The sequence below is a fragment of the Equus caballus genome, chromosome 27 (genome assembly GCF_041296265.1).
Source record: "Equus caballus isolate H_3958 breed thoroughbred chromosome 27, TB-T2T, whole genome shotgun sequence".
Classification (NCBI taxonomy): Eukaryota; Metazoa; Chordata; class Mammalia; order Perissodactyla; family Equidae; genus Equus; species Equus caballus.
Window position 1 is genome coordinate 31,646,574 of NC_091710.1, and position 16,912 is coordinate 31,663,485.

The following is a 16,912-nucleotide window of genomic DNA, read 5'->3' on the forward strand; positions in this document are numbered from 1 at the left end:
CATCCATGTTGTACCGGGTAGCAGGACTTCATTGTTTTTTACTGGTGAATAATATTCCATTGTACAAATATATCACATTTTGTTTATCCTTTCATCAGTTGATGGACATTGAGTTGTTTCCACTTTTTTGGCTGCTATGAATACTCATGTACAAGTTTTTGTGTGGACGTATGTTTTCAATTGTCTAGGAGTGGAATTGCTGGATCATATGGTAACTCTACATTACCTTTTTTGAAGAACAGTGACACTGTTTTCCAAAGTGGCTATACCATTTCAATCCCATCACCAATGTATGAGGATCCCAATTCTTTCACATCCTTACCAACACTTGTCATTGCCTGTCTTTTTCACTTTAGCCATCCTAGTAGTGTGAAGTGGTGTATCACTGTGGTTTTGATTTGCATTTCTCTATGCTGTTATATTTTAAAACATTCTGTAAAGAAGGCTAAGAATAAAAGCCTTCTATTTTCAAAGAGCATTTTGGTTACAAGGAAAGGGAAGGGCCTGGGGACCACAAATCTTTCAACATATAAAAAGGAATGAATGGGGCTGGCCCAGTGGGATAATGGTTAAGTTCGGCACACTCCACTTCAGTGGCCTGGGTTCACAGGTTTGGATCCTGGGCACAGACCTACACCACTCATCAGCCATGCTGTGGCAGTGACCCACATATAAAATAGAGGAAGAGTGGCACAGATGTTAGCTTAGGGCTAATCTTCCTCAGGGGGAAAAAAAAAGGAATGAAGTTGAAATAATTTAACTTTTACCTTTCAGAAGTTAAAAGCACAAGTTAGAAACATAAACCATTTTCTGAAATTATTGCTAGATATGTCATTCCCATCAGAAACTAGTATGTATATATACACTTTGGAGATATTCTGAGGTCTCCGGGGACCAAAATATTTTTATGGTTTTCTGAATATTGTCAGCTTTCTCTTCTACAGGAAGCATAAAATATTCAATCAGATTAGAAACAGACTCTAGGCAAGATATATGCAGAAGTTTCCCCAGGAGTCTGAAAACAATTGTTACATTCAGTTGGAGCCTTAAAATGACTCAGTGAAGGCCAAACAGAAGCACACATGTGGGTAATCTAACTGTTACAGTGGAGTGGACAGGGTTCATGCAGAGACAACAGTGTGAAGGGAAGCTAAAGGAAGTGCTGCATGTTATACATATAAATAGAAAAGATGACTGCACAAAAGGAAATGGGGGGGAAAAGTGAATGTCACAACTTCAAAATATTTCTCCCAACTCAATACCATTTCTGAAAATGAATGAGTAGAAATTTTCTACCATTTATAAAATGTCATTGTATCCCAAGTGAAAACTTGTGATGCCCAAACACTTTTTAAAAAACAAAACTAAGTAAAGATCACAGAAGTGGGGAGCTGGTAAAGAACTGGGTCAGGTTCTCTGATGCTGAATAGTAGAGGGTTATCTACATAAAGCCTGAAAATCACAGAATTTTAGTACTGAATTTTTGGGGACCTCCTAACCTAGCAGTTTTCAACCACAGGTAGCGCTGCTCACTACCTCTACTCCATATCCCCTGCCCCCTACCCCACACACTCCTTAGGGATATTTGGAAATGTGTAAGAGTGTTTTTGAGATTTTACATGACTGAAGACAATTCTAGCATTCAGTGGGCAGGAGGCAAGGATGTTTAAGTCCTACAAAGAGCAGGACAGTTCCATACAGTATAAGAACTGTCTCATCCAAAATGCCAATAACCTCTAACACAGATGAAGAAATTAAGATTCAGAAAAGTAAGGTAATCTGCTTAAATTTCCAGTCAACTATTGGGAGAATCTAGATGAGAATTCAATTTTCTGACTCCTGTGATTGTGTGCATGTGTAACATTACAGTCCTGTGAAATTCCTTATTTTACAAAGACTACATTATTTTCAGATAATAATGAAGTTGTTCAGTTTCCACTGTGCTGAAATTTAGGTAGACGTGGGTTCCAACAGGGAAGGAAGAAGTGAGGAGAAGAATCCGTCAGATGTAAACCATATTTCATACTTTTCCTAAATAAGGGCATTGCTTGCAGAATCATCAGGACTGTTAATACAACAGCCTGTGCTGCTGGGTCACTGCCCACTAAGAAACTAGCAGACCAATTACGCCCTGTTCTTCTTAATCCAGCTACCTCAAAGTGCTTGTCCTGGATTTACTTTAGAATAATCTGATTTACTACTCATTGTCCTCCTTGTCTAAGCAGAGTCATTTCAAAAGAATGTGTCCCTCTCTATTGGTAATATATCCAGATTCTACTTTAAGAAAGAGACCCTTTCCAGGGGCTCTCTGTAGGTAGACGTGGCCATTTGGGTTGAAGCTGTGTTATGAGTCCAGATACAATTCCTTGCTCCATTGCCCAATTTAAGTCTTCCAATAAGTGTTAGGTTTCTAGATGTCTTGTATCCCCTTCTTGTTTTTAACCCCTTGAATCAAAAAAAAAGAAAGAAAAAATCTGTATAATTTTGTTTTTAAACCAGATGTTCTATAAAACACAATTAAATTTTATCCTGCTTTGAATGTTTTAGCAACAGAAAGGAATACGCGTCCGCGTCTAGCCTAGAATGTCTCCCGAGATTTCTTTGATTCCAAGCCTATGTAATTTCTCCTCTGATAATATTTCGTAACAAGCTCACGTCTCTGAGTGTTATAACAGAATAAGCTTGGCCATGGTAGAGAAACCCATTATCATCCCTCACTAGCCATTCTGGGTCTAAAATAAAAATATTTTAATAAAGTTTCCTAGTGACTAGGCCACTTCCTAAAATACAGTTTATCCTTGGCTTCACTTTTATTTGTGTGAACAAACTGTAGCACTCAAATTCACACCCTCTCACCAATAAGCCAGACTGTTATGGTGAAAACTTCAATGTAGTTAAGGATGTACCTGTCCCAACGACAAAATGAGGAAAATCTTGTTTCTGCCCCCCAAACTCAGAAGGACTAGAAATGTAACTAGAAGATGGTCTTGGTAGATCCCCTTCCACTTAATGGTGAAGGCAGCAAGAAAACTGGTTCTCCAGAAGTACCATCAGCTATAGTTAGCGACAGTGACAATTATAAAGGAGACACCCCAACTCAAGGTTACAACCAATTTTAGGCAGAACGTCTCCCCAAATAAGAGGCTTAAATTGTGGTAATTGTGTGGGTTTTTAAGTCTGATAGCCTGCATATAAATCTACTGCCACTGTTGGTCTTGGGTGAGTTGTTTAACCTTTCTGTGCCTCAGGTTCCTCAGTTATAAACTGAGAATAACAGTCCATACCTCATAGGGTTGATCGAAAGAAAAAATGAATTCTTCCTGCCAATGATTACATCAATGCCCGACATATGATAAACACTCCTGTGGCCCAGTGCTCATCAGCTAAGGAGCTGCTCCTTTGAAACATGGACTGATAGGGGTTTCTTCCTGTTTGGACTTTCCGGAAAGGTGCTTCTACCACTGCTAAAAGAGAAGGATGAGATCCATACTCAGCTTGGAGATTCCCTCAACTGGAGGAAGCAGCAGGATACCTGAGCCGCTGTCTGAGCTGGTGCTGTGTAGTTTGAGAGAAATCTTTTATTCCACCTGGTTTCATTTCTCCCACAGGGAGCTCAGGCGTGTCCTGCTTCTCTTGCTCATTTCTGTTGGTTCACACAGTCTGAGTAGCTCGGGGGGTACTGGCTGGTAACTGCAAAGACTGTACCCACTTTGTAGGAGAAAGGAGAAGTACTTCAGAGGTATCTGGTCTCTATTTGACTTGACCATCCACCCCAGCTAAATTTCTTTCTTTTCCACTAAAGCACACTTTTTGTTAGCCAGCCACCCCCGTGTATATAACCATGCCCTAGGAGAATCTGCTTTGTATAGGATAACTATAAAGTCATGACAGAGCCTTTGAAGAAGCTATAAACTCAATCTTTAACATGTCAACAGAATCAGAGTCAAACAGAGTTTATTTTCCAAAGGGTTGAGAGGGCATGATTGTTTGAACTTCTGCCACTATGTTCTCAAACTGTCCTGAGAAGGATGATTGAAAGACCTGGCCCTGACAGTGTTAGGAACAGGATGCCTCTACTTCAAGCATGGTCAGTTAGCAATTAAAGCAGTATTTTACAGTAACGCTTTGAAATAGATAAATAGATTATATTACACGGAAAGAAACATAGGCCAGAGTGCAGATGGTATTCTTTCATTCAGGAGTCCTGACGTTAACATTTTTACTCCAAGGCTTTTGAAGGTAAACAGTCAACTGTTCTGGTAGGGATAAAAACACGTCTTGGAATCCTTAACACACAAATACCTAATGCGGCTGGTGCTGCCAGCAGTCCCTTTCATTGTATATTCCTCATGCCTCCTCCTCTCATGTCTCATTACTGGTACAATGACTGTACCCATAAGCATCCTCTCTTTCCCCTGGGGAAAATGGTAGTAGCTGCATGACTGCTTTTCACCCCTGCTGCTTTCTGAATGCAGACACTTAAACAAATGGCACTAAAACGAAAGCTTAAAAGGAAGTAGATCTTAGGCAACAGTTTTTGACCCTGAGAAGATCTTGAGGTGATATGGGGCAAACCTACAAGCACACTTTTGATGGTCCACATCTGCTCAATTTTGGCCCATGACATTCTAGTCTGATGTCTGTCAATTCCACTGGATACCAGAAAAACCTGAGAATTTGATGGCTAACTTCACTGATTTGGAAACCAACAAAGAGAAAGAGGTTCTGCCTCTACCAAGAACTTCCCTGTACTTGTCTACAATCTTATGGCTGTCACAGCAAAAATTTCAGGGATTAAAGTGATAGTCTAAGAAATGTAGGGTACAATCCATGCTGTGTCGATGTAAATGACTTCTAGACCATGCAGTTCATCTCAACAAAGCCCAGATCACGGGCTTAAATCAATGAGTTTGACACTGAGGAAAAAAAGAAAAGTAAACAGGACAACTAACAAAAGAAGAAACTCCATTCTTAGCTGTAGTCTGTATTACTAAACCAGGCCAGTCTAGAAAATATATGCCTTTGGTCACACAGTGTATCGAAGAAGCAAGCAAGGGTGTTTATATGCAGATTCATTATCAACTACAAAAACAGTTTAAATCTTTTCCTAGTGATGGCAAACTGAGAGCACCACTGTCATTCATAAAGGCCACACATGTGCCCATACAGCTTATACAAAGTACGAAACCTAGGACTAAACTGGGAAGGGATGAGTTTCTAAATACTTACTAATTACATATCCAATATGTCATTAATAGATGACTATACAGGTCCTGTAAAGATAAAAGGGTTACTGGTGTTAAGACTAGAGTTTCAAGGATGGTGTCACCTCTTCAAGGAAAAGACTAATCATACTAACTATGCACTAATCTTCTAACTATTGAAAAGAAGGAAACAGACCCGCTTCTGCACCTAACACATATTAGGTGCATGCCAGGCAAAATAAGACAGATGTGTGCGTGTCTATGTGTATGAAAATACTCTATGAACTCTGAGATATGTTGAATGATTAACATTGTGCAATATAGAGTCTCAGAATTATAAAAACCAAGTATTTCTGTGTCTATGTAGAAAAGCATATGAAGAATAATACCTGTGAGGGAGGCAGTCTAAGAGAATGCATTTAACACACTTCTTTTAGGTTTACCTGAAACACTTGTTAAGTAATTTGAGGACCCATCTTAACTTTCTGTATATGCTTTAAGGATCATTCTGCAAACTTTACTTTGAGTCTTTATTAGTGGCTGGTGTAGAAGAAAAAAAGAGACTGAGGGGAACAACGACAGGACAGTGCTGATATAAACAAACTCTACGAGTGAAAAAAGACAGTTGCCTAAACTTTCCAAAACCATTTTGAAAAAGCTTCCATTTAAAGATCAGACACAGCCCACAACCGGCCTCCAAGTACATTTTTTACAGCTCTCTTTCTGCTTTCTAGTTTTTTAGCAATGAACACCCCTTCTCCCAACAGGATCCAGGGGATAACCAAGTTCAGGTAATCCTAACAAAGTTAAATACCAAGAGGAAGTAGAAAACATGTACATTCTAGTTATTGATTTTTAAGCTGTACAACAGGACAAGCGCAATTCTTCAGAAAGAAAAGATCGCATTACATTTTAAAATTAAAAATGTTCTTAAAAGTTAATGACTTTATATCCTCAACTTTACTGAGGATAAAAATGAGTGCCATCTACACCAATAAATTATTTAACTGGTCCTCAAAGTCACTAATAAACACCGCTACAGATAAGTCAATCCAGAGGCAGGAAATCTGTTCTCTAATGCAATAAAAATACAAAAATAAGGAAAGAAGGTAGCATTTGCTCCTTAAACCTGTTTTTAAAAAAAACTAGCACAGACCATCAGATGCCTTGCAAGCTTTTCCAACTAAGAATTTGGGGCTTAGGCACGAGTTAGTTGAAAAGAATGTAAACAGTGAAATCCAAACTTCGGAAGTTCACTGCAAAGTACTTCCTGTGCTGCACAGGGAGCCAAAATAAAATGAGTCAAAGCGGATCTCACCTCTGAGCAACTTCAATCAGCACTCTTCCTCCAGTCTAACGCATCACACCTCAAGGACACTTACAAGTGAGACTCAGTTTCTCCCTCTCCACAAAAAGTCTCGTCTAGACAATAAACTCTAAGGCATCTATCTCACTGGCTGCTAAATAAAATAGTTTATGTGGAATGGCTGTGGGGGTCTTTGGTTTTAAATAGATTCAACCAGAACGTGAAATGAAGAAAGATGTGCATGATTAGCTTGACAGAATAAAAGGGAGATGAGGGTGTCTTTGTTGGGCTTACAATATTTTGAAGGCTTTAGAATATTAAGGACAACACTGTAACTTTGTTTCCCCCAAAAAGCTCCAAGGATGGACCAACGAATCAACTTACTGTTAATTGCATTATAATACAAATCAATGTTCAGAAGTACTCTGAACCCACTGGAATTTGGTACTGCAATGAAATTATTTCAAAATGAGTGTGTAGAAAAGGGGACTTAAGGAATATAAAGGGTCATCATCACCATCAATTATCAGAATTTTTTACCATTTATTCAGTGCTAGCTGCTCTAATTTGATCCTCTTATCCTTTGAGATGGGCATTGTCAACAGAATATTATAATTGGTTATCAAGACGACATGCTTTCCTTGCTCTCCTCTTGGGCTCAATTTAGAGATTTAGCTCCTTTTCACAGGTACAAACATAATTTGTTGTTAGTGCCATCGAGTCAATTCTGACTCCTAATAACCTCGTGTATGGCAAAGTGGAACTCTATCCAGTCTTTTTGTGCCATCCTCTCACCTTTCAGTGCTCTATCAGACAACGCTCCACTGCTATTCACAGGGTTTTCATGGCCCATTATTCAGAAGTGGGTGGCCAGGTCCTTCATTCTAGTCTGTCTCAGTCTGGAAGCTCCACTGTAACCTGCTACCACGGGTGAACTTGCTGGCATTTGAAATCCCAGTGGCAGAGCTTTCAGCATCACAGGAACAAGTAGCTACCACAGTATGACAACTGACAAATAGGTAGTGTGGTTCCCTGACTGGGAAACAACCATGGGCACAGGCAGTGAGAGCTCTAATTCTTCACCACTAGACCACCAGGGCTGGCTACAAACATACTAACACCACAATATTATGCACAAATAAAACTACCCTAATACAGCAAATACACAGTACATTTTTAATATCAGTGAATTAAAATTCATTTTTAGGATTGATTTAAGTATGTTTTTAGAATTTGGCGAACACCCCTTCAGATAAAACCAAGACATAGTAAAGTGTTGGAAAAATCAACATCTTCCTACTATAGTTACTCAGGACGTCCCTAAGCCTAAAAGCCTTTCTTCCATCAGTTTTGTCACTCACTTATTTAGCAATCTAAGATGTGTAAACAGTTAGCCAGATTCTCTTTTATAAGCTGGTTGTTTGCTTTTTTCATTGAGGCATATCCATGACCTGTAACCTTGAATAGTCTTCTCTAACTTCTATTTACTGTTCCTTTATTTGCACATTACATTGACCTTCTAAATTAATATCAAAATTCTACGAAAAATTATTCTGTAATGTGTGAATTCTGATTTTCATTCCTATTTTTGAAAGTGTAGAAACAAGACTTTTATACTTTGCCTGTTTTTGCTCCTTTGTCATAAACTAACTTTCTGATTGAGAATGAGATGTGAATTCCTTTCCATCTAAACTTATTTTCATTTCCCATAATACATTTCCAAATTTACTCTTTAAGTTCTGGGTATTTATTCATCCATTTACTTTTGAGTGATATCTAGTCTAAGGCAAATAAAGAACAAAATGGATTAAAACTATTCAAAATATAAGAGAATCACTGGTTACCAGTTTACAGTAGCAATTTTCTAAATAACTGCATTTTCTGGGGGAAATTATTAGGATCTTTTAATTTTAAAACAATCTTTAAAATAAACTTGCACAATGGCTAGAAAACAAAAATTGATATACTTTTATGCAATGCCCAGTGGTACTCAAGGTATCCCTTAATTTTTCAAATTTTCTCTATTGAAACTTATCACTACATTTTTAGAAGAGAAATTTTAGTCTTAAAAATATATTCCATGACTTATGTTCTATAAATATTAGCCTTTTTAGACAAATTTTTATTATTTTTAAGATTCTAGTCAGTCTAATCATGTTCACTAAAATTTTGTTTTATCTCTTATTCCTATTCTCATATTTACAATGCATCAGATATACATTTTTTCATATTCTAGAAGCATTTACTCTATTTCTTCTCCCATACTTATTTTTACATATTAAAAAATTGCTAGTTGTATTTCTTATTTAATTTTTTAAAAATGTTTCCATGGAATAATTATTAAATGTCTATTAAAACAGCAATAAAAGTTTGCATTTAATTATAAAGAAAGAAAATACTTCATATTGTATATACTTGTAAGGAAATAAGAGTATAATAATTGATAAATGTCCTGTCAAAATACCCTATTCTACTGTGAAGGGGTTAAGTCCCACCCCCACTCACGAAAGCTTTAAAATGTCCTAATGCATTTCAATTACAGAGTGGGACAAAGGGTTTCAGCTTTGTGCACCAAAAGTTCAAATCCGTGTAGATTATCAGAAACATTAAGCCAGTGTGGGAGGGAGCACCGTAGCCCCTAGTCATTACAATGGTATGATCATTCACTAAGAAGTAAAAGAGTGATTTTACAACAAAGACAGTGATTTAAGGCACCAAAATGTGCTGCACTGCAGAACAATCAGTAATGTGGATGGCCTAGAATGCTGGGATCTTTGGTACTAAAATTGGCTTGGCTTCTCAGCAAAAAGAATCCTAGCAAATCACTCATTCTTTGCACTTCATGTTCCACAAACACTAACTATATTCTCTACTTTCAATTAAAATAGAGGCAAACAGATTCTCAGCATTTCTGACATACCTGAAGAACCATGGAGAAAGGGCAAGGTCAGTATGAGATAGCATTTTTAAAAGGGAGTCTAGATAAGTTTAAGAAAGTAGATACTCAAAAAGTCCACAATGCAAAGTCTGAGGGCAGTTTCACGTAGCCACGTAATATCAGATGAAGCATTTTACCTAGAGAAGAGCTGGGTGACCTTGAGATCTCCACATGTCTCTTATTGGAGTACACACCCATTTGTATGTGACAATCTGTGCTTCTTCCCACCTACGTTTCTTGGAACAGGATGATGCTAACATTTCTGGCTACTTTTCCTTTTTCAAACTTCTTTAGGATTTCTTTTACTAGCATTGCATTTTCCAGTTTCCTATGTGAATGCTTAATAGATTTAAATAACATAACTTTTCTTCAGGCAAAGACTAATTGGGAATTTAGCAAATTCCTCACACTCATCTTCATTTGTTTTTTCAGAACAAGTTTTAAATTATGTGCTGCACCATCCTAGGGAGGTTTTATAACAACCCAAAAATGCAGGACCATCATAAAGAGAGCAAAGCACAGCAAAAAAAAGGGGGGGGGGGAAGCTGCTATTTCAAATTTCTTTGAGGGGGCTAGCTGGATTGAGCTGTTTGTCAAGCCCCAAAGTACATGCAGTCATTGAGAAAAAGAGAAGAATCCAGCAACCCTGCATCACGGCAGACTGGCACAGGCATGGTCCCCAACCCAGAGATGTCAAATGGCTGCCTTAAAACTCCGCAAGAACAAGCAGTTATAAACAGATTTAATAGATAAACACACTAGACTGGACTCATGATCTCATCTGGCAGCCCTGCATATTTTCATCCAAAAGTCCCAGCTGGGATCACACTAATTGGGCCTCTTCAACCACTCTGAGCAATAATCTAAGAGAAACTTAGGGAGAAATTTTTAAAACTGATAAGAAACATATTGACATGACGCCTGGTGAGGGGGAAGCTGAGACAGGCCATCTGGATGCTTATGTTTGTGAAAAGTTCTGTTTAGTGGAAATAATTCACCTAACTCACAAGCTGTATAAATATTAAGATCAAAAGTCCTAACTTGCACAACCTGTCAGGAAAACCTGTGATACAGGAAACAGAAACTGTCACAGACTTCTGTGAAACTGAAGCCAAAACGTCTTTGAGTGGCCAGTGCCTGTCTCGACTGCCCTGGCATCCCTCTGTATTCAAGAGTTTGTACCAGCACTTTATGTACATCTTTTGACTAAGAAAGTATATTCACAGTATAAGTTCACATTTACAGCACTGCAAGCATTTCTGCTTGGTTGTTTCCTTTACACTTTTGGAAGTGAATAATACCCCCTTTTCACAGAAGAGAAACCTGGGAATAACGAATTAATTATACCCAACTGTTTAGAAACTCGGTAGTTGGAGAGCTCAAGTTATTCAACAAAACTGAAATTACGTTCAAGGCTGGACTCATTGGATATAAATAACTGTAGTGTTTACTTCAATGCCAGGAATTTATGGAGACGGAAAAAGCTGTTTTCCTGATTATATCAGTTGTTTATTCAACATGTGACACTATCAAGTACCTTTTCAACATGCTTCCTTACAAACTACTAAAGATTTTTCTAAAAATTCTCTTTTTACCACACACAATTCAATCAATAAATTTCTTCAATAATCAATAAATAATTTAATACTATATCTCCTTAATTCCTCTTTGTTGTCCACTTACGAGGTTCCTTTGCATTGGAAGTATGACTCACTGCTACCTTTTTCCTCTTCAAAACCAAACTGCTTTTCATCTCTTTATTCCAAAGTCTATTTAGACCTTGAGAAAATACCTTTCCTTCATATCTTGGATGTTGTATATAAAAGAAACAAACATACGTCTTACCTTTTTTAAATGAATCACCCAAGGGTTGGGTTTTTCCCCTCCTTTCTTTTATTAAAAGGTAAACTATTTAAGAGTAATATAGAGGCTGGCCCCATGGCCGAGTGGTTAAGTTCACTCCACTTTGGCCGCCCAGGGTTTCACTGGTTCGGATCCTGGGTGCGGACCTAGCACCACTCATCAAGCCATGCTGAGGTGGCTTCCCACATGGCACAACCTGAAGGACCCATAACTAGAATATACAACTATGTACTGGGGGGCTTCGGGGAGAAGAAAAAAAAGAAGATTGGTAACAGTTGTTAGCTCAGGTGCCAATCTTTAAAAAAAAAAAAAAAAAAAGAGAGTAAAGTAGTTCCATTAATTAGAACTGCCATGGCAGAAAAAGAAATGTTACTAATCCCTGTTAAAAGAAACATTTTAAGTCACATGGGATTCCAAAAGAACCAAATCTACCATTGAAATCAGTCAAAACGTATTTATTAAGAACCCAATGATCACTTCACACCTATTAGGATGATTTTAATTTAAAAAACAGAAAATAAGTATTGGTGAGGAAATGGAAAACTTGCAACCCTCATACATTGCTGGTGGGAATGTAAAATGGTGCAGCCTTTAAGGAAAAGTTTGGAGGTTCCTCAGAAAGCTAAAAATACAATTACTATATGACCCAGCAACTCCACTCCTTAAGTATATACCTAAGTGAAAAACAGGGACTCAAACAGATACTTGTACACCAATGTTCACTAAAGTATTATCCACAACAGCCAAAAAGTAGAAACAAGCCAAGTGTCCGTTAACAGATGAAAAGGTAAACAAAATGTGGTACAGCCATGCAATGGAATATTATTCAGCCATAAAAAGGAATGAGGTTCTGATACCTGCTACAACATGGATGAAAACATTATGCTAAGTGAAAAGAGCCAGACCCAAAAGGACAAATATTTAAATATCTAAAATGGGGAAATTAATAGACAGAAAGTAGATTAGAGGTTACTAGAGGCTAGAGGTAAGGAGAAATGGGGAGGTATGCTTAATGGTTACAAAGTTTCTGTTTGGGGTGAGAAAAAAGTTTTGGAAATACATAGTGGTGATGGTTACACAACATGGTGAATGTAATTAACACCACTGAATTGCACACAATCATTAAAATGGCAAATTCTGTTACATATATTTTATCACATTAAAAAAAATTATGTAACATACTAAAAACCTTTAAGTACATTTTAAAAGGGTGAATTACATGGTATGTGAGTTATAGCTCAATAAAGCTATTCAAAAAAAAACCCCAAAGGGACTTCATCAGACTAAACAGCTTCTTCAAGGCAAGGGCAAACAGGATTGAAACAAAAAAACAGCTCCCTAATTGGGAAAAAATATTTACAAGCCACTTATCCGACAAAGAGTTAATCTCCATAATATACAAAGAACTCAAACGGCTTAACAACGAAAAAACAAACAACCCGATCAAAAAACGGGCAGAGGACATGAACAGACATTTCTCAAAAGAAGATATAAATATGGCCAATAGACACATGAAAAGATGTTCAGCATTGCTAATCATCAGGGAAATGCAAATCAAAACTACACTAAGATATCACCTTACACCCGTTAGATTGGCAAAAACATCCAAAACCAAGAGCGACAAATGTTGGAGAGGTTGTGGAGAAACAGGAACCCTCATACACTGTTGGTGGGACTGCAAAGTGGTACAGCCACTATGGAAAACAGTATGGAGATTTCCCAAAAAGTTAAAAATAGAAATACCCTATGACCCAGCCATCCCATTACTGGGTATCCATCCTAAGAAGCTGAAATCAGAAATCCCAAGAGTCCCTTGCACCCCTATGTTCATCGCAGCATTATTTACAATAGCCAAGACGTGGAACCAACCTACATGCCCAGAAACTGATGACTGGATAAAGAAGATATGGTATATATACACAATGGAATACTACTCAGCCATAAAAAAAGACAAAATTGGCCCATTCGCAGCAACATGGATGGACCTCGAGGGTATTATGTTAAGCGAAATAAGCCAGTCAGAGAAAGATGAACTCTATATGACTCCACTCATAGGTGGAAGTTAACATATTGACAGGGACATCTGATCTGTGGTTACCAGGGAAAAGGTGGAGGTGGGGGGAGGGCACAAAGGGGGAAGAGGTGTACCAACAACATGACTAACAATAATGTACAACTGAAATCTCACAAGGTTGTAATCTATCATAACATTAAAAAAAAAAAAACAAAAAAACCCCAAAGGACTTGGGGGTGCAACGATAATTAGACATCACTTAGATCAATGAGTCTAGTTTGAGAACAAAGCAAATTACTGTGCCAGCCTAAGCAATGTTTAGTTGTGAAGGCAATCTGTAGTGATGTACATAGTACGATTACACCAGACTTTTCTAGTTCTGATATAATAATTTGTAACAGAGCCTATGATAAAACCTAGCCCAATAACTACTATTTAAAATTGGGGGAAGAAGGTTATCAAAACAAAAGGCACATATACTCAAGAGTTCACACACGACTTTTTCAAGTACTTCAGATGAACAATTCCAAAATACCAGTGTAAGACAATGCCCGTTATGGAACAAGCAAGGACTACAACAAGCCTGCTGATCTGAAGTGTTAACTACAAATCATTTATTAAAACACGATTTCAGCTAGGCAACAATGGCAATATTGGGGTCTTTACAGTTGGTAGGAATAGCCAGAGATGGTTTATTCTCACCTCTGCTCAGGGTCTTTACCCTTAGACCTGCCCAACTTCCTCTGTTTCTTCTTAAAATTTCCACAAATCAAATTTTTACTAAACCAGGCTCTCAGCATCACTGTATTTGGTTTACATTCCAAAATTATAAACAAATCCTAAAAATAATTTGATACTTTGGATTATCATCTCCCCTTTCTATTAGCATGGACAATGGAAAACTGCTGGTAGAGAAATTAGAAACGTGTGTGAAGGGTGAAGGATAGGTCAGATATTTTGCTGTCAGGTTAAAGAATGGATGAGGTTTCTAATCATGAGGATTAATGGGACCATAGATAACCTGAAGGGAAGTCTCAGTTTGGGTTATTTTTAGCTTAATTTGAGAGTTTCTGCTATAAAAACCAAGTATACTGTATTTACTTTAGAAGATTTGAGTAACTCCCTGAAAAAAATTCAGTGTTACCACTTAATTCAATCTGAGCATGTTTTTTCATAAAATTATCAAATTGACTGAAGCATTAACACAAAAATGGAAGAAAACAAATGGATTTAAAAATCAATTATTTTGGGAAAGGACTAATTATTAACACTAACAAGTGAACCAGAGAGTAACCAAGACAGAGAAATAATAACAAGAAGAAAGCTCCAAACATGGAGAAGTGATTCATTACACTATGAACTATTCTATACAGAGGGACTTACTGGATTGAGGCTTAAGTTTCTCAATAGTGGAATAAAACAAAACATTACAACATGGAATTTTCCCCCAAAGTAATGTGAAGAAAAGCTGTTAGAAGCAGCCTGGACGAATGACATGAGACGAGAAAATTTTGTAATAGCTATGAGCATCGTATGTTTTTAATTCACCAATTAGAAAAGATGACCCTGAAAAGAGCATAATATATTGGGTCACAGAGAAGATGTGTCAGCTTCATGATTACGAACATTATCCTGAATGGGCCCATTTTCTCCGCAGAGAGAAGAAACCGTGCTCCACAGTCAGATCCAAACTTTACTGTGGCCATTTGTCCTGGACAGTGTGAATTAAATAGTCTGTCATTGCCACCAGAAAAAAATGAAGCAAAATCCCATGGACCAAGCGAGCAGCAAGATGTTGTAAAAGTAGACAGGGCTAAGATGCAGGAAGCTTACTTCTAGTTGTAGCTCTAAACCTACACTTCTTGACTGAGCCATTTATCCTCTCTTGGTCTGTTTACCTAACTATACCAATAGGACAGTTTCTAAGGTACAAAGACCTCTAATACTTTATATATATAAAAGTTAAAAATATCAACAAAGAAATCACCCAGGAGCCCAATAAATGTCCTACACTCACAAGTCAGCCTCTGAGCAGAAGAAAGCTCAGGTTCAATACTCCACAGGTAAATATTAAGAGTTAGCTGTAGGTCCACAAAACAGAAGAGAAACAGAACTGCTTTGCTTGGTGTTCTTCCTTAGTTAATACATGAGCAGCAAACAGCATAATGATTAAGGGAGAGGATGCCGTTAAAAGGAAGGCTTGCCGCCAGTGAAAAAGAAGGAAGAGCTGAGCACAAGAAAAACCTAAAACTAAACCTCAAGACATGAATGCACAGTGATCTGGGGCCAGGTGTCACAGGGAAGGGCTTAAACACCTCTATCACTGTTATAGCATAGCTCAATATCTGATATTTGTAATAATATAACACTCAAGCACCAAGAAAAATTGAAATTATGTTTGCCATACTCTGCTTAGTAGGTAAGGAAACAGTTTATAACTATGACCACTGAAAAATTTTAAAAATAAAGTTCTGTTAAAAAAAATATATCAATCTAGCCCAAAAGTGAACATTGCCTTCGTCAGGTGAGAGAAGTTACTATAAACGCCTATTGTTCTTTAGCAGCAGGTCAGTGACATCTTTACACAGGGAGCAGAGATAAAGGTAATGGAGAGCCCATTCTGTGAACAAGCTTCAACTGCTATTACTTCCTTTACAAGAATGACGAAAACAACATGGTGAAAACTTCATCTATAACTTAGAAAAACATATAACATAACTTTGAAAAACTCAAAATATTTATGTCTGCATTTAGAAAGATGCCACCTGGTGAGAATGAAAGAAAACACTGCCTAAATAGAAATCATGGTTTTATTTTTAAGTTTAAAACTTGGTTATATGGAGAAGTATCCATATATGCATCTTTGTAATGCAAAAATTATAAAACAATTTTTGTATCAAAACATTTGATTACACACTGTGCTTCAGTGTGCACCATTTGTGCTCAATAACATGTTTACAGTTTGTTCTATGGAAGAGGAAGAGAGTGAGTAAGCAGTTATTCTTACCACAAGGTCATTTACCCAAACCCAGAAAAAGTCTAAGCTCTTTGGAGCTCCTGGATTCCTAAGACAATCCTGTATGTTTTCATGAAAAACCAACAACAATAACAAGCAAACCATTTCTTCTGAGAGTGTGTACACATCTTTTTTCAAAGCCTAAAAACCTTTCTAGATTATGTCACGATGACATCATTACGCTAAATAAACAGAATCTTTGGAGGCCCTTTCCGAAACTTGGGCCTCCAAGTCATCAGGATACCAGGTCTCTCCTAGCCCTCCTCAGCACGATCTGCCTTAGCAACCAGGTGCTCAGAGAAGCAGCTGGCAGGGGCACCTGTAGGTTCCACAGCAACACAAAGGCCGACAACAAGTTCACAGAAGCCTACACAAAGATACTCAGATTTTAACCAGTCAAGCAGCCACTTGGCCTTTCAAGAAGCACCCTAAACACTTTTGGCCACTTTAATCAACCCTCATTCACAACCACTTAGGCCAACTGCCAGAGCAGGATAGAGCCAGACCCTTCACTGAGACTCCTCACCTGAGGATCAGTCTTCAGCATCTGGAACTAAAGTCTACTTCCTTC

The 16,912-nt window shown here is 37.7% G+C and overlaps 1 protein-coding gene across 20 annotated transcripts in view; it reads right to left on the reverse strand.

Annotated features, from left to right (window-relative positions):
* The window catches only part of RBPMS (RNA binding protein, mRNA processing factor), a 172,248-nt gene that overhangs the window by 79,955 nt on the left and 75,381 nt on the right, over positions 1–16,912 (reverse strand). The window lies entirely within an intron of this gene.